Consider the following 24,085-nt stretch of genomic DNA (forward strand, 5'->3'; position numbering starts at 1 on the left):
GTGTGTGTGTGTGTGTGTGTGTGTGTGTGTGTGTGTGTGTGTGTGTGTGTGTGTGTGTGTGTGTGTGTGTGTGTGTGTGTGTGTGTGTGTGTGTGTGTGTGTGTGTGTGTGTGTGTGTGTGTGTGTGTGTGTGTGTGTGTGTGTGTGTGTGTGTGTGTGTGTGTGTGTGTGTGTGTGTGTGTGTGTGTGTGTGTGTGAGAGAAAGAGAGGCGGGGGTGAATTATGGGTGCGTGGCGAGGGGTCCAGCAGGCAGGACTGTGGGCAGGAGGAACACACACTGGCGATATATATATTAATACAGTATAGTCACTAGTGGTTGGAAGCTGGATTTTGTGTGAATGTGCACCAGGCACGTACGGGTGCCTGTTACATCAGTGTCTTACCAACACAAAGGCTCCTGTTATCCGGGGTTGACGATGCTTACTGGCCACTCTGACCTGTCTATATAATATCTATCCATCTATGAATATTTACTTATTTATTGTATATCAGTATACATCTTAACCACAGGCATGAAAGTATGAATGGTTGTAATATATTCAAAGATCACACTGACAGGGAAAGACGTGTAATTTTGTAAATGCGTGGACTAACTATTCCACATACTGGAAGGAATTAGAAAAATTCCGTGAAACGACCATGTAACTTGATAAGACAACAGACAACAGAGTGAATGAGACAACAAACTAATAGCTGGATAAATTGGTACTTACAGATTATGTAGACCAGGTACTGCACAACTACTTACCTGAAACAACACAAACCATATTATACTACACTGCCCTATTTCATTACATATGCAGGATTTAACTGATACCAATACAAACAAAACAATTAGCCTACATTCCACACGTGGTTTCCATACTTCATATGATTATCTCGGTATGACGTCAACTTTACCTGCTGATATAGTACCTGTAATCAATAAATAAACCGATAAATGCCAGTGTGTGTGTGTGTGTGTGTGTGTGTGTGTGTGTGTGTGTGTGTGTGTGTGTGCGTGTGTGCGTGTGTGCGTGTGTGTGTGTGTGTGTGTGTGTGTTCATCTGTGTACATGTTGTGCTGTGTTGAGTGGTGACGCTTGTGGTGTGTAAAGGCGGGTTATGTATTCAGGCTCATGACTCGGGCCACTATGAGGGTGGGAGGCAGGACAGACAGAGACGAAGTGAACCGTGTTAGGTAAACAGCCACAAGGACACGCAGTCTGCTCTAAACATTAATCGGTCTTAATTATCTACACACACACATTAATAAAGACCAGCTTCAACCACACTTACTCAGGGTCTCACCGGGAATATTTTTATAAAGGATCCTTAACTCACTCATAGTCGTGTCTTGTCTCGCGTTTTCTTCCAGTTAAAGCCAGACGATCTCACTGGACAAGGTTATGGCAATCGAATAGCGACAACACTGGTACCATTAACGCTGACTAACTCCATGTCATTTTATTCTACTGGAAGTGACTATTATCAGCCTGAGAATGATGGTAATTATTTCAATACAGTAGCGTCTATTTTTAGTTATTCTTGATGTTGCTAGACGAATTAATTTAGTTTAGGTGAACCCCCTGCAGAAAAAAAAGGTAATATATGCAATATACAGCTTCTTCAGTTAGAAAAGTGTGTTTTATTAGATTCTCTCTTCCCACCTCTGTTATAACCTCTCATCTCCTCTTACCACCACTGTCGCTGCTTTCCCGTCCTCTCTTTTCTCTCCTTCCCGCGTTCTTCTGCGCCCATTCCTCTCCACTCCTCCTCACTCCTCTCTCCTCTCTTCTTTCTTCACTTTTCTACCCCCAATCTTATCTACCTTTCCTTTCCCTTAGATTGTCCCTCCTCTCTTCTGACTGGATAAGGAAGGGTGACGTGTTAACGCTGCGATGTAAATATAGCAGCAAAGAGATCGCTTGGCAACACTCCCCCACCCCCTTCTCCACCATCACCATTCATTCGTATGCTGCCCACACCACTCATTCATCCTCTCTCCACACCCACGCCCACCCCACACCACGCAAGACGTTTACTTCCCCACTCTACTCATTTTCTCCTTTTCCTCATTCCCTTCTCGCCTCTCCACCTAATTCCTTCTTCACAGTGTCACTGCTTGTACGAGTATATTTTTATGAGAATGAAACAACTTTGTCCAGACTCGAATCCTACTCAGTTCGTGGGTAAAAGAATTCATGTATTAAACTATTGTATACCTGTTGCTGTGAATCCTTAAATTATTCTACATTTGGTACTGCAGACGATTTTATGATGCTTAGGATTTGTTCCCTGTCATCCTCTGGCTACCCTTTAAACTTCAATAGACAGTATATCCATATTATTATTTTTTATATATTTTTTTAATGTGTGTGACTGGGCAAAGGCTTCCGGGCCTATCCCCAGGGCGAATCGCCAAGGTTCAGTAGTCCTCCTACATCTCCACTTGTCATCACTTTGGCGCTAACACCCACCGTCCATATTGCATACATGCTAGGGCCGTCTCATTCAGGACTGGTGTACTGGTATTAGCGGGAGTGTTTTGAAGACATCCAGTACAGTCCAGTCCAGTAGTAGGCGTGAGATTAGCCTTTATAACGGCTCCCACTTTCTTGTGTTTATTTTTATTAAAATATTTTCATTATTATTATTTGTTTTACTACAGTATATCATATACATCTCTTATTTTCGTTTTTGTCTGTGTCCTCGCTCTGTACTTCACGGATAATGGCTGATTTGTACTTCACCACAGTTCTCATTGTACAAATTTGCGGACTTTATTTGTTATAATTTTGGCGCCTGGTGGTTTAGTGGGTAATTATTGCGCTCCATTCGGATTGAGCCGGTGAAGGTTTATATCCAAGGGATGGTTGGGGTTGATTGCTCATGTAATGCCATTCAGGGATGAGTGAGGCTGGTCACTCATCTTAAATGTCGAGACCAACTGCCTAGCCCCGGGCTCCTACGCTCCTCATGGGGCAACGTAGGACTGGATGATGGATGGATGATGGATGGATTTTGTTTGTGTTTCTGCTCTCCACTTTGCTGTGTCCCATTCCTTTACTCTACCGTAATTTTCTCTTTGGTCATTCTATTAATATCAGTTATATTTATGTTTAGTTCATCCATATATCATTTTAATGCTTTTATCCATATTGTTTTTTTTCATTTTCAAAATCTTTTATAAATATTTCCCTAACAAGTTCATTTCTGTCTTCTTTTATTAAATGCTTTTTAAACGGTATTTTAATTTTCCTGTTTCTAGCTCCACTTGAAGTGGCTCCAATCTCTCTTTTTAAGGCACAATTAGCTGTATATGTGGGAACTTCTAATATTGCCCTATATACTGAGTTTTCAGTATGCTGTAGTTTGCTATTTCATCTTCTGTAAACTCTACAACCTCTACTGCATACAGTATTGTTGCCAGTGCTATTTCTTTCCAATAACTTTTTCCTATCATAAGCCTGTTGCAACACCTTGCAACAAAACTGTGTCATATTTACTAATTGATTTGTTTGTTTCATCTTTGCCTTTTTTATTCTGTAAAGCAGTTTTTCTTGTTTGTGATTTTGACTCTTAAGTAGGTAATGGTTTCACATATTTGGATGTTCTCAATGTCTGATGGTTGTTCCTTGTTACTGTATATAATTATTTTGTTTTCTCTCTATTTATCTTCAATCCATAACTCTCTGCTACCTCCAGAATAAATCTAATGCTCTCCTCTACTTCCTCCACTGAATGAGACAATATTAGACCATCATCAGCATAATATACTCGTATTATTGGTACTTTGAAATATTCATTCTTAAATCCTACATTTGCTGCTTCTAGTCTATTATTTCATATGTTATTAATAGGAATAAGAATGTTGATGCATTACAGCCTCGTGTGGTGTCATTTGCTATGCCAGTGGTGGTTTGCACTGTCCCATTTAGATAAATCTCTATTTTATCATCTGAATATATTGTTGCTATTACATTTATGATTTTCGGATATAAGTTGAAGTTCATTAGTGCTCTTCTAAGGTTACATCTGTCGATGGAGTCGAAAGCTTTTTGGATTTTTAGTGAAGTTACAATCAGATTTTTTTTTCCATTTTGTAGCTTCCTTTAACACAGTATTTAAGCATATACAAATTATCTGTGATTCTTCTGCTTTCTGTAAAACCTGCTTGTAATTCACTGGTACTGTTTGTTTTCCTCATATGTTGTTCTAGTTTTTGCCTGAGTATCCCCATCAAAATTTTATATGAGGATTTTAATAAAGCAATTGGTCGCAAATGAGCAACAGTGGGTTTAGACTTCTTTTGGATCAATATAGTATTTGAGATCTTCCAACTATTGTATTTCTCCTCTTCATTAAGTATTGTATTTAAACACTTCTTAAGCTGATATATATATAGATTACTTTCGTCTAGCTTTTTAAACGTCTAATTTTAGATCATCTGGGCTGATGCCTTTTTAAATTTTGTGCTATGAAGTTGATTTTTAATTTCTTCAGTTGTTATATACACGTCCGCGTCTTTCATAGGTTCAATTTCGATGATGTCACATTCAAAGGCTATATCTAGGTGTTCTCTTAGACCTGGGCTGACCTTCCATTCAGTCCACTGAACTGTCTTGTCCCCTTTCACTTATAAACTGTTCTTGAGTTTTTCTTTTGTAGCTTCGAGTTTAATGGTGTCCTCTCGCCTAGTGTTGACATTCCATACTTCATGTATCTTATTCTCTTTCATTCTGCATATCTTTTTCCAGAATTCTTCTAGAATATGTCGGCGGGTCTCATGGTAGATAGGTAAAGTCTACTTTTACTTAATTCAAATCCATAAACTGTTCTCTGTCCCAGGGGGATCTGAACCGGGGTCAGTTAAGACTGCAGGCCACCTCCCAATCGTTTGAGCGACCGCCTTCCGCCAAACTATTGTACTTGACTCCTGGAAAGCATGCCAGGTTTCATGTTACAGAAAACTACCTACATTTAGTTCTTTAACCTAGAGGGACGATTCTTTAATTTCTTTTTTCCTGCCTCTAAGTGATTTTTTTCGCCAGTGGAGAATCCTCCGAGGTCAGAGGGTTACGAATCAATCCAATATCCCTCCACCGCTACTCGTATTCTCTTCTGTTCTCCTTTGTCATTTATTCAAACCTTTCACTTTGATTCCCCACACAAATTGTCCACACCCTTGATTTTCTCTCATCCCTCCTCCTCTGCGATGCGTCTTTCCTAATCTGTTCACTTTCGTTCAATGGTTCTCCTTCTTTCCTCACCATTCAGACTTTCCACGCCACTCACTGCTACTTACCCCAAAAAACTCATCTTCTCTCAACCGTTTTTTTTTTTTTTTTTTTTCCGTATCTTTTATAATTTATCCACTGTCCATCATCTTGCTTCCATTCTTTCCACACCACTGATTCATACTCTCCCCGCCACTCATTGCTACTTACCCACCCTGCTTATTTCCTCCTCCCAGGCTATATCATTTTCATCTCGTCCTTCCTTGTCATCTTCATTATTCTATTCACTTTAATTCAATTTGCCTCTGCTTTCCACACCACTCAGACTCTCCACACCATTCATTGCTACTTAAACCCGTCTCCTCCTTCATTGTATATGTTAATTTTCCCCACACCTGCTCCATTCATTCTATTATCCCATTCAGTTTTTACCACACTAAGTCATGCTGTGGATTAAGGCTATATTGGGCCATAGCATCCGTAACCCGAGGCCATAGTGGAGCTGGTTTGTCAAGCCTCTTATCTCCTTCCCCCTTCCCTCCTCCTCTCTTCCTTCCCTCCTTCCCCAGTCTTTATTTCTCCAACTCCTATCTTCTCCCTTTCCCTCTCCTCTCTTCTTTACCCTCTTCCCAATTTCCTATCTCTCCACCTTCTATCTTCTACCCTTCCCTCCGACCCCATCTCCTCCTCCCGCTTCCCACAGGCCCTTCATCTGGAACCGTATTTGCACAAGTTTTTTTAGCTTAAGTTGCGTATAATATTGCTTGTTTATACTTGCTGTCACCCATACAGCCACCATGGTGGGAAAGAAGAATAAAAGAAGAATAAAATAATGTCAGTCTAGGGTAGGAAGAAAGGAAGGAGAGAAAATGGAAATCTAGAAAGTTGAGGAGGAATTACACACATCTTCTGAAATTGGTTATTTTAATGATGCAACTATTTAGGACTGACTTAGGTTACCTCAGAGAAGCACAATTTCAGTCTATGGACATAATTCTTCCATTTTAGCAACTACAGGAAGAGTAAAATGAGGTTCACTAAAATTATGAGTTGTTACAAGAAGGGATAAAGGAAGGATGAAATGAACGAAGAATGAGGAAAAAAGAAGAATGGAACAAGAAAAAAGGTTGGTCATGGAAGGGAGAAAGAAGAAGGAGCAAGAAAAGGAAAGGCAAATGAAAAGGTGGAGGACAGCAGAGAAAACGTTCAAGCTCTAAGGTGGGATGGAAGATTTTGAGGGGAAAAAATGAGGAAGAGAGGGGGCACGGGGGTTAATGATTAGCGAGGAAGTGGAGAGGATCTGGGGAGGTCGGACGGGTTGGAAGGCGCAGAGACCAGGATTTTGGTTAAAGGTAGGGGAATGGAGGTGGTCTGGGGATGAGGTAGGGAGAGGAGGGGGAATAACCGGGGAAGCGAATCTATGGTTGGGGTAGGAGAAATGGTTGGGAGTAGAAGGGGAGGGCACAGTGGAGAAGCAGAGACGGGAGGGGGCTGGAGATGGGATAGGAGAAGGGGTAGATGTGAAGGGGAGGAGGAAGTAAGATGGAGGGGTAGTGGATAGAGCGAATGAGATGGGGTAGGGGATAAGGCGATGGAGGGTGGTGGTTGGGAAAAGGGTCCGAGGAAGGGTGAGGGAAAAGGAGAACGGGGAGGGAAGGAGAGAAGGGAGAGAGTGGAGAGGAAGGGTAGAGGGATGGGAGTGAGAGCAGAAGGGTGGGGAAAAGAATCCTGGATTAAAGATGAAGGGAGGGGACCTATGAAGGGGTTACAGGGGGGGAGGGTTTTGTGCTAATGGGGTTGGGGGTGGGATGTTGGGGAGGGGATAAGGGGTACGGGTAGTGGTGAGGGCTCTGGAGATGGGGAATGGTAGTGGGGGAGGGGTGGGGGAGATCACGCACAACAAGCCCTGACCTCGACTCCCAGTTTGGCTAAGGAATGCCACTGGACGGCTCTGCTGGGGGGAAAAGAGGGAGGGAAGAGAGGTGAGAGAGGAAAGGCCTGTAGAAACGATGACGAGAGGAAGAGAGGAAGAAAGGTGGTGAGAGGGAAAGGGGGGGGGGGCGGTCAGAAGGGAAATAAAGAAAGAAGGAGACAGAGGGAGGTGAGAGGGAGGCAAATGAGGAGGGATGTTGGAGGAATAAGGAGGGAGGTGAGAGGAAGGAAGTGCGAAGGAAGGGGGTGAAAGAGAGAGGAGGGCGAAGAAGGGAGGGGGCTTCTAAGAAAAGAGGAGGGGAGGAGGTGAAAGAGCAAAGCAGAGGTGAGGAGCAGGGGGAAAGGTAGAGCGAGATGTTCATAGGAGGAAAAGGAAATAAAATGAAGGAAGGCTGAGGAAATTATAGTAATAAAAGTGTACACTAAAGGCATAATGAAGGTGTAAGTGGACATGAGCCACACAAATAAAAAAAGACATGAACGCTACGAAGCACATAGGAAGTCTGCAAATAGGCAGTAAGAAGATAAGAGAAGAATGTTTATTATCTAAAAATAAGATGAAGGAAAGACAAGCGATTACTGACAAAGGTATGAAAACTGAATGGCATTCATGGAAGAGTATTTACGAAGAGAAATGAATGTGAAAATAATCAGCAGAAGGAAAATTAGATAATACAGGCAATGAGCCAGGGGGAAATGAAAATAAATGAGAAACTATAGAAGAAAGTTTAGTAATGGATGATCACTGAGATAAGTATGAAATTTATGATCATATGAAAAAAACAAAAAACAAAAGAGAGTTAAAAGAAATAAGGGATTAAGTACGAATATGGAGAAAATGAAATAAAGGAAAAGGGAAGATACAAGTCTCGTAGCCGTAGCCGAGGGGTTTCCTAAAATGTTTGATTGTAGGGATGTAAGAGGAGAGAATTTTCAAGTTGGTCTTGTCGTGGATGGCATTAGGAAAATAAAGATGAGTCTGGGGTTTGATAGCAGTATATTCGCAAAAGGAGTAATCTCGACAAGGGCAGTACTAAGATGAGGGTGGTTTATGCTAGCTAACGCCGTGCCCTCTACCCCTACCTTTCCACCATGCCTCTCCTGTTTCCTATCGCGTCCCAACCCCTTCAGCCTTCCTTGTGCCTTGGCTGTCTCTGACTCTCTGACCCGTCTCTCCCATTTTCCCAGTATATCACTGGTTGGGTCATGTGCGTGAGCAACTTTCCACAGGTCGTTCCCTGATGCCATGGTACTCGCTCAGAGTACTTAAAGTACCTAGTCATGAAATTGCTTGGATTTAGGCCCGTCTTTCCTCAAAGCTTACTCGCATTTAGGCACGTTTTTTCCTTCAAGTCTCCACATTACACTTACTGATTACGTATTACTGCCTTTAACTAATATGTAGTGTCATGATATTTATTGCCTTGACATCAGCAGAGGTGAACGAGAAGCATGAGACATAAATGAAGGTAAGGAAGACTAATAAGGAAGAATGATGCAAATGTGGTACGGTAAGTAAAGAGTACAGGGGTGAAGGGGAGACGAGGAAGAAAATGAAGCTTAATGTTTTGAAATAATGGAGAGAGAGAGAGAGAGAGAGAGAGAGAGAGAGAGAGAGATGGGGGGGCACTGCCGATAAAAACCTTAATTGTCTAACACATAAAAATATTCTGGGAAAGGAGATAGGAGCGGCGGCAGGCGTGAGGATGTGGTAGTTACGAGGAAAAAATAACTAATGTTGTGGGAAGAGGAGGCGAGGGTGAGATGGAGGGGAAGCTGAAGATGAGGGACGATCAGAGTGAGGGTTGGGAAAGTAGTACTAAAACGTCAATGAAAATTTTATATGAGAGAACAGAAGAAGGATGGGGATGGAAAGCAAGTTTTTAATGGGAGGATGGCAGATGGTTGGATAATGGACATGAGTAGGAGAAAGGAAGCGTAAGTAAAAACAAAAGACCAGATTAGTATCTGTGGTGGAGGAGGAAAGAAGAGGAAAAGCTCGATGAAGCAGGGATGGCAGGGGAAAGGCTTGCAAAATTACACCAAAGCCTGGATGCTAGGGATGTGCGTTTCGGTCCGAGTAGTACTCGGTTTACTCGGTTCTTGGGTTTGAGTGAGAACTACTCGGTTTACTCGGTTCTTGGGTTTGAGTGAGAACTACTCGGTTTACTCGGTTCTTGGGTTTGAGTGAGAACTACTCGGTTTACTCGGTTCTTGCAGTTCAATTACATGATCGATTTAATCCCTAAAAAGATGCAAAATAGACCTTCAAAGAATTCATTAATATTACAATAATGTTAAATCATTTTTTTTTCCTTAAATCTTCTATGTTCACCTTATATTTTATGAATACTTGATAAGTGTTGGGAATTACAGAATTGATAAAGGGTTACGCAATGACCTGTACCCGTACCGTACGTGAGACATTCCCGTTCAAGCTCTCATCGCCCTCAGTGATGCCACTCCTATGTTTTCCCACCTAGATCTATGTTATTCTGCCTCGGCCTGGGCGTCCATTTTTTTTTTTTTTTTTTTTTTTTTTTTTTTTTACACAACCATTAATCTTACTTAGTAATATGTAACGTGGTCTAAATATTCATGTGAAGTGAAATATTTTATTGTTTTTTTGAAGTGGCATCATAATCGTTTTCCTTTTACATTTCTTCTTTGTTGATGTAGGAATGGAAGTGATTTCATGGCAGATAGCTAGATATCCTGTATGAAAGAAGTTTAAAATTCTTAGAATATAATGAGTTTGAATTTTCTGCATTTTAAAACATTATTCAGCTTCAGAAACCTAAGTTCTGTTCTATGTATATTTACAATATTTTGATAAGAGAAGTTTGATTAAAGAGTAAATTTTAATCCCAGAATAGTTTCAATAAATTGAATTTGCTTATCACTGCAAGATTTCTTTTCCTGATTAAAGGCATTACATTCTTGGTCGAAATGAATTTTATGTATTAATAAATTTGAAATATTCTCATCTTTGGCAACCCTTTGGCTCCCCCAGCCTCCTGCTTATCAGATTGCCATCCACCCCCCTCCGCCCAGCTATCCCTACACTTTTCTCATTTCTGTTTTCCACCTGAGTGAAAACTAATCATTCAGTACCCGGTTTACTCGGTTTTAAAGAGTAATCAATACCGAATTACTCGGTTTGCAGAAAGTACTCGGTTTGCCCATCACTACTGGATGCCAGTAAGACAGAAGGGATGGAAAGTGAGTGAAAAAGAGGAATATGGTTTGTGTTAAAGATGAAGATGCAAGAAAATGTAAGGCAAGCTGAAGATGAGATGGGTAAGGTAGGGGATAAAGCAGTAATACTGAAGTGTGAATGATTATTGGAGGAGGAAAAATGAGCATAGGTAGGAAATGGGATCGGAAAATAGTATTAAACCTAATATGAAATGAGAGAGGGGTTCAAAAATGACTGGAAAAAAAATAAAAAAGAAGATGAAAAAAGAAGGCAAGATGAAGATGGGAAGGTTAAAGAAATAAGGCAGATACTGTGAGATATTTTGAGTTAAACTGAGGTAAGAAGAAAATATAAAGAAAGCGATTTCAGATAATTATACTATACTTCGAATTAAAATGTTATATGAACGAAAATGATTATGATAAAAGAACAAACAAGAAAGTGGAGATTAACAGAGGGGGAGAAAATGAAAGGAATGTTGAAGAAATGAGGAGAGAATGGACTCTGAAAACAAGAACGACGACGACGACGACAACTACGATTTACAGTGAAATGAGAAAAAACGATTTTTAAAAATGGAGATGAAGGTGAGAGAGATGAATGAAAAGTGAAAGGCAAAGTGGGTACGACGGTAGGTGGGTGGGAGAAGGGGTAGTAGGAGGGAGAGGCAGGGGGAGGGCAGACTGAGGCTAGGTTGTGGGATGCTGGTGAGGTGGAAGGTGAGGGAGAGAATATAAGACAAGAAATATTTTAATGAAATAAGAGTCTGAGATAAACAGGAACCAGAATGACAAGGAAGGAAAATGTGAATGTCTGGGAGAAGAAGGGAGAGACACTATCTTATTCTTTAAATGACTGAGTAAGAATAAAAGGCAGAGTGGGAAAGGAAAAAGTATGCACAAGAAAAGTAGAGGTAATACGTAAACGAAGAGAAAGAGAGGAATTAAAGATTATGGGAGATATCAAACACGTTATTTGTGGTATAAGAAAAACAATTTGAGAATAAATGGGAAAGATGGAAAGAAAAAAAAATGGTATTGCCGTTAAAAAATAATAAAAGTGCAAGATTGTGGCGGGAATTTAAGAAGAGGATAAAGAGGTGAAGGAATGAAAAGAGAGAGAGATCCTGCTATAACATTATTGTGGTCTATAAGGACTGTGACTAAAAATATTAGTGAAAATAAAAACAGTCTTAAGAGAAGACGATGTAGAAGGTTGATGATCTGAGGTGGAGGGAGTCGAAAAAAGGGAAAACAAAAGGTGGAGGGAGAGGAAGGAAAGGGGAAAGCTATACGATACCGCTGCTGTGGTTATGAAAAAAAAATACGAAGGAATATAAGGGACAATGAAACTATTATATCAGCAACCAAGTACAGACATAAAAGGGGAATGGCAGGGGGAGATGTGAGAGGGACAGAGTGTCAAGGTGCTATTGTGATGTAAGAAAAGTTACTAAGAATAAAGGGAAATCGAAATATTAAAAGTTGCAAAGAAAAAGTATACTCTAATACAAGAAGGAGGGAGGAGTGTTTGGAAGCCCCGATGTGATGTGGAGGATGAAAATGAAAACGGAAAGGTGATGAAATGTCTTGTTATGGTATAAAAGGAATTATGCCGGACTGGGAACAGAACAGCGGCAAATGAAATAATTTATTCAAAGAGAGTAAAAAAATAAGGAAGAGAAGGGCATGTTACAAGAAGAAAGGGAGGAATAAAGACGGAATAAAAGGGAGACATGTTTCAACGTAATAAAACACTAAAGGACAAAAAATGAAAAAGACTGTGCAGAGAACAATTCTATGTCTATCTATCTATCTATCTGTCTACCTATAGCCAGACGCCTGAGTCTCGTACGGGGTGGCAACGAACAAATCACCTCCATGTCGCCCAGTCCCATTCCATTAAGCTACCCTCCCAACTCACACCCCTCTCATATACCTCTCCACCCCATCCCACCATCTCATCCTCGGTCTACCCCTCCCTCTTCCCCCCTGAACCTCACTCACATACACTTCTCGTTAGGCTCTCAGTCTCCATCCCCTCCACATGGCCTAACCACCTCAATGTATTTCTCCTAACGCTGTCTATCATTTCCATATCCATACCACAACATTCCTTCACTTCCTAATTTGTCAGTCTCTCTCTCCATGTAACTTCACATGCTCCTCTCAAATAACTCATTTCACTGCTCTCGCTCTTGACTTGTGTCCTTCCAACAAGGGCCAAGCTTCATTTCCTACGTTAAAACTGGTATCACAATACTATCATGCTGCAACTTTTTTACCTCCATGCTCACCTCCCTAATTCTTATCACTGCTTTTAAAAAATCAGCAACTTTTCTTCCTTGTTGTACCTTTTCAAGCAATCCATCCTCTAAACATCCATTCTTACTCACCGTCGATGGAAGATTAAAGGATTTTGTGCCTGAAAGGTTACAACAGTACTGTGGAAGGAAATGAGAGTCTGGATTAAAGGGCTGAGTGGGAACAAAGTATAAAGGCAAAGTACGAAGCTGATAAACCGAGATGAAGAGAGTTTGAGGAAAGAAAAAATAGAGGAAGAAAAGTAAAAACGACTGAATACGTCATGCAGCTTTATAAGAAAACGAGTGAGAGCAGAGGGGAAAACAAAAGAAATGTGCTACTACGTCGATATTGTTGTAGTCTGAAGAAAAGAAATGGTGAGGGGACACTACCTAACAGGGTGTTGAGGCAAAAATAGAAAGACAAAATAAACAGGTAATGTGGGAAGGAAACAAAAAGTATATAGCCTAAAACCAAACAGTGTGAATAAATCGAGATGAAGATAATTTTAAAGATGAAGCGAGAGGGCTTACCGAGTGTGTTATTGTGATATATAATGAACTGTGACCGAGACTGAAAATTATAAACGAGGGGGAAAAGGGCTATAGAAACATATCATAGTTATTAAAATGAGGTGAAGGTAATCTGAAGGACGGAGAATGAAAGGGTGGAGAGGGGATAACGTTACTGTGGTAAAAATAAACTAAGCGAGGCCTAAGAAACAGGTTGAATGGAAGAAAGAAAAATGTATATATAAAAGAACAGCTCTAATAAATCAAGGTGGCATGGACCTGAAATAGGCAGTGTGAGACACCTGCTGCTCTCTGGTTACATAAAAACCATGATAAAAGCTTGAAGATCTGTTAATGGAGGAGGACTGAGGACAAAAATCCTTAACCTCTCTAGTTACGAGCAAGGGTGAAGCCCTCGCGAGTCTCTCGTCAAGTAGTGGTATTTTCTCACATATGAGCGGCCAAACCCGACCCGCCCCAACCCAGCCCGGCACGACCCGGCCCAACGGTAACGCTTTCGAGAAGCTTGTATCTCAGCAACTACAGGTCCAACCACAGCATGGTTTGCACCATATGATAGCCACATTCTTTAAGATTTGTTTTTGACAGGTTTCATCACACCCAAGCGGTGAACGTGGCACGTGACACGCGCCAAGTGCAGCATGTGGAATATCTTCAAAAGAGGACCACAGACCAGATAGTTCGTCGTAAAGGTATGAAACTTGGTAGATAGATAGCTATCAATATACTCTAAGCATGCTCGAGGTGTAAGGCACAATTTAAATGTTTTTGGATTAAAATGGCCTCGGTCGTACCTCGCCGACAAAGGCGTTTTACTGGTTCAATGGCGTCTTATTTGATTTTATTCTTCCTACCTACAGACGATTTCATTTCGTTTGAGAAAGATCCTTCATAGTCTTTTTGTCATGCATACGACTGTTGACATACAGTCCGTTCTCGGGTCCCGACAGTCCTTCTACGCGCAACAAATGCGTCACATACCTTCGCACTTCACCACTTAGGCACTAATACACACCGTCCATGATGAAAACATGGTAGGGTTGTATCTTTTAGGACCTGAGTGATGGAATTAGGGAGGCATTTTTGACATGTCGGTGGGGCAGTGGAAGATCAGTTAGTTTTGGCGATATTTACACCTCAATATGTATTAATGACATTTAAAAACGAGAAAGAAAAAAAATGAATAACAATGGAATAATAGAAGAAAGGAAATGAGAGAGAGAGAGAGAGAGAGAGAGAGAGAGAGAGAGAGAGAGAGAGAGAGAGAGAGACAGACAGACAGACAGACAGACAGACAGACACACACACACACACACACACACACACACACACACACACACACACACACACACGTACAACTACTAAACGAACATGAAAGGCTACACGGTCATAAATGTTAACATTGGCAGTTAATAAGCCAGTAAGCATGAACAGTGACATCCACTGACACCCACTTATCTCTCATATCCACATAATTGGCTGGCCCACACAGGCATGGCCAAAAACACACTGACAAACACTAATATGCCATAAACTGTGGTGCTCAGTTATACACACCAGTCAGTTTTTCTCATATGACAGGGAAGATTTTGTCTGTCTGTCTCTGTCTCTCTGTCTCTCTCTCTCTCTCTCTCTCTCTCTCTCTCTCTCTCTCTCTCTCTCTCTCTCTCTCTCAGTACAGATCACGGCCCCAGGCAGTGTTTCACAAATACAAAACCTCAGTTACTTCTCTGGTTGGACCCGTGGCTCATTGGCGCACTGCCCCTCAACCACCAAAACTATTATTTATACTTACTTTAATCGTGGGGAAGAAAATTGAAGACATACTCATACAAAACATGACTAACTTCTGCAAGCCACGTTAGTTTTTGGCAGTTTCATGTATACCTACAATATATACGAAAATTGTAGAAATATTTAATTACTCTTTCATATCCTTCACCGTGCAGGATAAACAAAAAATGTGTTAACACTTACATAAAAATATCAGGCTCTCATTTTAATACACAGCGCGGAACCGTCCTCCAAAACTGTTTGGAAGGGAAACAAACAGGTCTAAAGAGAAAGGCTGAATCTGCAGACAAAAACTGATAAGTTCAGAACACTACTGCCCGATATATTTGGTCACGACATGTTTCCTTATAAGGGGGAACGTAAGAAATACGAGATACAATAAGAAAGCTCGATACTTGACACAGACTGAGATCCTACGCAGCAGCAACTGCACGAGTGATGCCTCTGTGCTAACACACTTCGGCTGTTATCACTTCCGATACATCACCTTATCTATTACAGTAAGGGTCTGGATAAGGTCACTGAATTATTTAATTTATATGGTGGCGAAGAGGCAATGGGGCAACCAGCAGATAAACCTAGGACGGCTGAGGAACTGAAACAGATAATTGTTAATGCCAGCTCGCGAATTACTGCGCCTTTATGTAGCAATGTGTGCTACTCTGTGGAGAAAAGATTAGAAAAATGCAATGAGGTGGAAGAAGGGCAATTTGAACCACTGCTGTAATTACATTCTGCCCCATTACTTCTGCGCTACCCTGTATAAATGACAAATCTACACACAAATTCCTCATCGATATCATGGGGATATAAGGATGCACCAACACTGAGGCTGGAAACGACTTCTGACGCCATGTGTCAGATGGTGTGGCTGGGACGATAGCTGGATAAAGAACACCTCATCTATTGGATCATATTTGGGGCATTCCCATTCCCACTATATTATGTCTGGCACTGTGAAACATGGCACAGTGCAACTGGCTGTTCTTCCATTTCTTACCCCCGCCTACATGATCAGATAATTTGAGTCAGAATAAGTCGAATCCTGGCCTCAGTGTGAATGCACCTATAAGGCCTTGTCACACTGGTGAAATATTCTGACGTAAAGCGTCCGATGGTGTAGGTCTGGGTAAAAAATCGGAATAAGAACAGCCTGTTTCATAAGGTGACGTTCTGGGTATTCCGTTACTCAACCCCAGACATGATACAGGTGACAGTAACATTATTCCAAGATGGTGACCCAAAGAAACCTGTTCCTACTCCAACTATTATCCCGACCTGCACGATAGAACAATCTGCATCAGCATAAGCCAGTTTTCGGCTCCAGTGTCAATGCCGCCTCAAAATGAACTGAGATTCATTCTTCTTCACTGTGTTAACGATGCAGACTTGGTAAGCGATGATTACCCCTTTGGATACCACGGGAAGGCCACCGATCGCATAATATCAGCAGCTATAAATTGTGACTTAATATCTGTGAACAGCTTTCCCATGCATACCGGTACGTATCCAGGGGGCAAGGAATGACCGTAGCTTTTCAAGATTATTTCTCCCCCCCCCCCAACCTAAAATTGATTTCGTTTAACTAAGGAAAAATAACAGTAAATAAAGGTGTTAATAAATCTCTACCAATTCGAAAAGCCTCTTGTGATGAATAATGACGTCTGATGGCTACAGGAAAAACAGGGAATACATCATCTTACTGAATCTGCTTGGCACTGTACAAGGTCCGAATTTTCGTCGGTAAGGAAGCTCCCTAGCACCTCTTCCTTAGCGATTTCTTTTTGGATATGCCTGGTTAGTATCCTATTGCTTGTCACCTGGGCAGAGTACGGCGATATTAGAATGATTATTATAACACTGAGAGGGACAGTAAGCAGTCGCTTAGGAAAGGGTGTTAGGGAGCTTCCTCAACCGATGAGAATACAGGCCTGAGTCACTGACAACTAGAAAATGTCCTGTTGTAATCTGGTCGTCAAACTTAAGAGCGAACTCCTAAATCATCACCATTTGTCTTCCAAATCAGCTCCAGCTTAGTGAACAATTTAGCACAAATTTTGATTATGTTGCCACCAAAGAAAGTAGTGAAGAGGTTACCTTCATTATAGACTTATCAAAATATTCATCAAACCCAAGAGACTGCATCAAGAACTCATTTTTTTTTTCTTATCTCCGGAGTTTGAATATAAAAAGATCAAGTTGATTAAATTAATGCATCCCGATTACATGAGTCATTTAGGCACAAGCTCTGGTAAGTCTCATGCCTTCCCAAGATCACCGTCCGTAATACAGGGGGAAAGAACTTTGTCCACCACTCTGATCGTCCCGAGAAATTAACCTGGGTTCTTCCAGCTGAGGCCTGGACATGCAAACCAATGTGCTGCCAGCTCCCCCCTCCCTCAGTGCAATAAAGGAGTCATGCTCCTTTACTCCTTTAACAGTGCCCACCTTACCCTTTATGAACTGAAAATGAACGCAATGATGGAGAAATGCATTTTCCTCATGTACCGTAGATATTATTTTATACAACACGGATTTGAAAATGCACGCAATACTCGTAATACAGAAATGCAGTTTCTTCATGTAGCTACATTTCATACAAAAAGAAAAAGAGGCACTTGATTGCAATAAGTGAATTAAAACAGAAAATAAACTCCATGCTTTTACTACAGCCCACAAGGATTAAACAGTTTATAAATGTAAGCACTGGCAACAAAGCAAATATAGAAAGTCCTTGGAACTGGGTGTCTTATCTGCGTATAAGGCCTTGTGTGGCTCTTTTAGGTGTGTGGAACATGAGGTAGGAATAAATAACTAAGAAAAATATTTATAAACCGCAATTTACACGACCCTGCACACCGAAAGATGGACAAAGGAAGACTGATGTAGGTGTAAGTAGGATGATGCAGGTAATGCCAAGTCAGTGACAAGAGTTAGAGAAAAAAAGAGCGAGAGAAATATTTCGTGATCTAACCTCATCTCATGACGGATGGATCGCGTTATTGATCCCACTCAAAGGCCTGCTGTTGACGTTAAAAAGAACATCCTGTTGCAAAGTAGGCCACTACAAGCATCAACAAAGACCTCTAAATTATGGCAACGCCTTTAGCAGGTCATGATGTGAGTGAATTGTGTGTGTGACCGATAATGAAAACATCAAAATGTTGTAGGGCTTGACGTGATATCTAGGAGTACTGAGAAAAAACATAGTATATGAGAAAATGCTTTGTGGGTAGGCGACAAAAAAAGAAAAAAAAAAGTGGCTGCCGGGCATAAACCGAATGATCATAGTTAAATTATACAGATAACACCGTTCATAAACACCTTCCTTTTCATAAAGCTTATTCCAGATCCATAAATACATTGTTTTGCAGTTCTTTTCGCATGGTCCTTCCCTCATCGGCAATACTGCAAATAACTGATCTAAGCATTCCGTAGCCCAGGGGAAACCACACTAATAATCAGTAACATGGAAGTGAAGCTTGGACCTTGTTGGAGGGACAAACCAAGAGTGAGAGCAGTGGAAATGAGTTATTTGAAAGAAGCATGTGGAGTCACATGGAGAGACAGACTGACAAATGAGGAAGTGAAGGAGCGTTGTGGTGTGGATGTGGATGTGATAGGAAGCGTTACGAGAAACACACTGATGTGGTTTGGCAATGTGGAGAGGATGGAGAGCGAGAGATTGACATGGAAAGCGTATGTGAGTGAGGAGGAGGGGGGGAGAGGGAGGGGGAGGCCAAGGATGAGGTGGAGGGATGGAGTGGAGAGGTATATGAGAGAGGGGTGTGTGAGCTGGGAAGGCAGTGAAATTGTGGGGGACAGGGCGGCATGGAAACGATTTGTTTGTGGCCACCCGTTACGGGATTAAGGCGTCTAGCAATAGACAGAAAGGTAGAAGGTACTATATCTGCTAAATACTCTTAACCATTACCGTGCATATTATTTTCCTATTAAAATTTGCAACTAAATTATTTACTTACAAGAAAAAATTAAAATGAACTTTTCGTAATGTACGGCAAGAAGGAAATCTCTATGAAAATAGTTATACACACTTTTTTTTTTTTTTTTTAATTTAAGCATTCATTCACTAGTCAATACTGTTTTTTTTTATTTAAACCTATGGAAGCATTCAGAAGTTTGCCTTTTCTTAAATACACTTCTTTTCCTATAAAAACTATTATATCTCCTAGTATTAGATAATAATAGTCAAAATGGTGTTATGCAAGTAAACAAATAAACTGTACAAGAAATATTTTCAGAGCGTACTTACCATGATATCCAGTTTACTGCAGCCATGTTTCTCTCGTCAGCTGAAATACTTGTCATTCCTCACCCACACTTCTATCTAGGCATCTCTCTACTTGCCCTCGTTTTGGCATCATGTTCGCTACTCCATCTTAATTAAAGTTTTTGTGTGCTGGCTCGACGGTAGGCAAATATTCTTTAAAAAGTATTGGCGCTGACGCTGATTCCATTATTGCTTGAGACTAACACCTCTAATTACCTCACCTGAGCTTACAAACAACACCGCTTTTCTTCCCTTCACTCAAACGTTGTTTTGCCTCTCTTTTTTTTTTTTTTCAGTCACTACAGGTTCTTTCCCCTGTTTGCAAAAACTTTGTTCGTCTCTGCAACGTACTTTCTTTTGCTTCATTGTATTTTTTCACTCTCCACCGTCTTTTTTTTTCTTTAGTGTTTCCACCACCTTTCTGCTTCATTTTCCCCACCCTTTGTACTTTTTTTTTTCTTTTCGTCGTCTTTTGTCGTCTCTCCACAGCCTTTTTCACTCTTTCCAGTATTTTTTCTCATCTCTCATATTCTCACTCTGCATCTGGTCTCCTTGTACACCGTATTATTTTCACACTTTCCACAATCTTTTCTTCCTATCTCCAGTGTCAGCTTACCCTCTTTCCACCGTTATTTTTCCCTCTGTCTTTGTGTTGGATTCACGTTTCGCCAGTGTCCTTCAAAAAGTATTTGATTCGTACGCATTTTCTTTAACGTTACCTTAACTGAACACAAATATCCACATCACTTGGGCTTCCAAACAACACTGATTGACATAGGAGCCGCCAGGGCACAGCGAGAGGTTCAGAATGTGAATCATCCGTACTGAGACAGTCTGCACACTGATCCGAAGCACCTTGACAAACTAAACTCCCTCCACCACTTCTTTACAGCTTTAAAACAACAGTGATCAGCAAGTGACTCTGTAGGTGAAGCAGCCGTACTGAGACAGCTCACACTGGTCACTACGTGGGAGGACCGAGTTATGAACCCCTAACAGATGGCGATGATCGTCACCATATTGTCTGCAATGCTAACGCCCTGGACGACAGTTGATCTCACCATATTGTCAGCAAGTGTACATCCCGCACAACAGCTGTTAGTCACCATATTGTCTGCTGTGTTAACACCCTGGACAACAGCTGATCGTCACCATCCCGGTAGCACAGCTGGAAGGGCTATCGCTGGGTGGGTGTTGCTGCGACGTCTTGCTCAGCAGATTTTGTATCAAGTACCGGTACCTGACAAATATCTCTTGTTATTTAGAAGACGAACGTAAATTTTTTGACGACACCAATACTAGTACTTTATAGAACGAAGAAAAAAAAATTTAAGTAAAACAATAACGATAATTGCAACTAACCAGGCTATTATTATACCCTCTTCAGTCCGATGACGTATTTTTATAACTTTATTCGTATTATCTGCGGACGGTTTTATTCAGCTTGGGAAGGCTGCGTGGTAGTGAAGGGGTTAATTAAGGTTATTACCAACCCATCTCGATCTAAGTCTCTCCTCTGATGTGAATAAAATCGTCAGGAGGCGGCAAGGACACACCACAAAGGGAGTCATGGGATTGAAGATGATAAGGAAAGACTTTTTGTACCAATGGTTAAAGGAGTTTCCAACCTCATCACCATCACACGCCTCTTACCAGCTGAATAAAAGCGTCTGGTGGTATCTGTAGTAAAATATATACAAGACGTATTTGTCCTGAAGGGGTTACTACATCATACACAACACAATATACATCATTCATCTTGCTTGGTTGTGTCTCGGGGCTCTGAATCGTCTGGCTGTAGCAGTTAACTATGAATTTCATTGAGGGGTTAACAAAATCTATTTCAAAAAAGGAGAGAGAGAGAGAGAGAGAGAGAGAGAGAGAGAGAGAGAGAGAGAGAGAGAGAGTTTTGCGTGTGTGGGGGGGGGAATGATAATTACGCGCTTACCCTTAAGAAGTACGCGCTTACCCTTAAGAAGAATCAGATTTTGAAGCCCTTGTTGCTGGTCACTCGTGGTGGTGGTTCTTGAATGAGGATATGTGTCGTAGTGAAACATTCCAAGCAAGATGCAAGTGAAAGGAGGTAATGATCCTCAAGACGTATGTGGATGACGTTAACGCTTCACTCACTTTAGAAGGTGTTATTGTGGGAGGTGTTGGTACAGTGTCAGAACTCTGAACAAATAAGACTGCTAACTAAATGGACGCGAAACTGATCCCATTCTTTAGAAAAGAACAGTTTGATGATCTGAATTCCACCTTAAAAATCCCTTCATTGATCTTGAATAAAACGTACGAAGAAGAGAAATAAAAAGAGAGCGCGATTCATCCTTCCCGCGTGGAAAAGCAAGCTACATGCAAGTCCCCTATCACAATTTTGCCTTCGGACACTGAAATTTTATCCTCCGCCCCTTCACTCAAGCAGCCAGGAGCAGTCGGGTGACCAAAGTTAGTACAAAATGATATGATTTAGCCAGCCGCTTGTGCAAGTCTGTGGTCCCCAAACCGCTCTCTAATGGAAAATGGCATCCAGCAGTTCCCTTGGGACTCATCTCCAGGATGAAAACGCACAGTAAACCTTCCTGCCCAGACTCATTTCAGTCATTCATCAGACATCCTGTGAGACCATGGTATACATGATAACAATGACCTGTTTGGTGTGATGATACTTCAGCCTCCTACTGCACACCATCTCTTCATAGATTCAGCAGCCAGCAGACTCCCTGAACAGCCCTGCAACACCTCACCTAATTCATCACAGACTCACCCACCGGACAGCCAATTAGGCAAGGATACCCGTCCTCCCACATCAGGCGAGCACTCTACTCTGAACATGTTTTTAGTCTCCCAGGTGAAAGCAACATACCTTTGTTGAAACACAGACAACACACCCACCCACATATACACAGCCCCAATGGTAACACTTGGTATTCACCCAGGAATCTTTAGATCATCCCACATGCCATACACAGCTGCACTCACTCCCCATTGCATCACTTACTCGTACATAAACAACGAGGGCCACTCCAAAAGTGCGACACCTGCGTTCACAAACTGGTTCAGGCAGAATATTATTTGACTTTGTTCTGTGACTTTCGACTTTGGACTCTCTCAGCACCGAATTACTTCATTCTTGCCATTCTTGCCAAACTCTTACCCCTGTTACATAGCCTATGATTTCATCATCCTTTGTGTAATTTTTAACGCACAGTATGCTGCATGTTTGATCACGAGCGTGTTCTGCCTCAGTCCCCCCCCTTCTACCGTTATAGTAGAGTAAGTCGTCCTTTCTGTTGTTCAGAGCGGGATTGTCAACTCTTTGTCCCCATGGCTTCATTTGCGCGTCCTTCTTACAAGTTGTATCAAGCTCTGTTGGCCCCTGCATCATTGCCACTTAGATCTACTCCTCATTTTGTTCACATCTCTGTCCTCCCCTGTACAGTTATTATTGAGTGCTCAGGAAGTCTCCAACCATCTAGCAGCTGTGTAATTTGAGTATGAGTGTTGTTGCATTTTGTTTTTGTACTGTATAGCATAAGTTTAATTTGTAGGCCTAGTGAAGTTTTTGTAATTCATGTAAGGATCTTTATGTCCATCATCATTAGTAATATTTTGTATCTGTAATAATTTATCTTGCATTAACTGAGCATTACCCAGTGTATTTTCATTTTACCAGGGCTGACTTAGATCAATTTACTCATGCTAATTTCGTGTTAATAGTGGCTATTGCAGTTAACCATATATTTAACCTGTTTTTTGCCATTACATTATCCTTATGAGTCCTGAATGTTTTGTTGTTAGTTTGAGCATTAAACTTTAACTTGTAATTTTACCTAACTCTTTGTTTTGAACCTGGAACTTTACGGGACAGTAGTGATTTTTAGTATTCTCACTTAAAGTGTACATTATCTTTCTCTGTTCCGTAACATAAATTTGGCGACCTCTTATCAAGATATTCAGGATATTATCATAAGGATATTGCTCGATATTTTGTGACTGTGATTTATTCATGATGTCTACTATTACTACGCTTGATGAAGCCAAAGATTTTTGGTCAAATGTGCAAACAGTGTGTGATGTAGAAAACAGAACAAAGAATGAACTTAAGCTTGTTGCTCAACAATTGGGAATTGCAGTTCACTCTCATCATTCTAAAGATCAAATTGTTGACATGATTAACGAAAGCTTGTTTAATGTAACTCCTCCAAATGAGCGAACGCAGATTGAATTAGCTAAGTTACAGCTAGCCCTGCAGGAGGCTCGTGTGAAGGAGGCGGAGTCTCGTGTTAAGGAGGCTGAATTTCAAGCACGTGCTAAGGAGGCAGAGTCTCGTGTTAAGGAAGCTGAATTTCAAGCACGTGCTAAGGAGGCGGAGTCTCAGGCTAAGGAGGCGGAATCTCAGGCTCGGATTCAGGAGGCACAGATACAGGCACAAGTTGAACTTGCCAGGATTCAGGCAGACCATGAGTATCGCATGAAACAAGGTGGAACTGGATCATCTAGCTCTGATGATTTTGATGTGGCTAAAAATGTTAAACTTGTCCCTCCTTTTAATGAATCTGATTTAACAAAGTATTTTCAGTTGTTTGAGAGGGTAGCTACAGGTTTTAATTGGCCCAAAAAGTATTGGCCAGTACTCCTTCAAACTGTTCTCACCGGTAAAGCTCAAGTAACTTATGCATCTATGCCTCAGGATCAATGTGATAATTATGATGTAGTTAAGAGCTTGATTCTTTAGGCCTATGAACTTGTTCCTGAAGCCTATAGAGTAAAATTTAGGACAACTTACAAGCAAGATAAGCAATCCCATGTTGA

This window comes from Coenobita brevimanus, chromosome 114, assembly GCF_032717465.1.
Source record: "Coenobita brevimanus isolate Jiangsu-jjx chromosome 114, ASM3271746v2, whole genome shotgun sequence".
In the NCBI taxonomy this organism is placed as follows: Eukaryota; Metazoa; Arthropoda; class Malacostraca; order Decapoda; family Coenobitidae; genus Coenobita; species Coenobita brevimanus.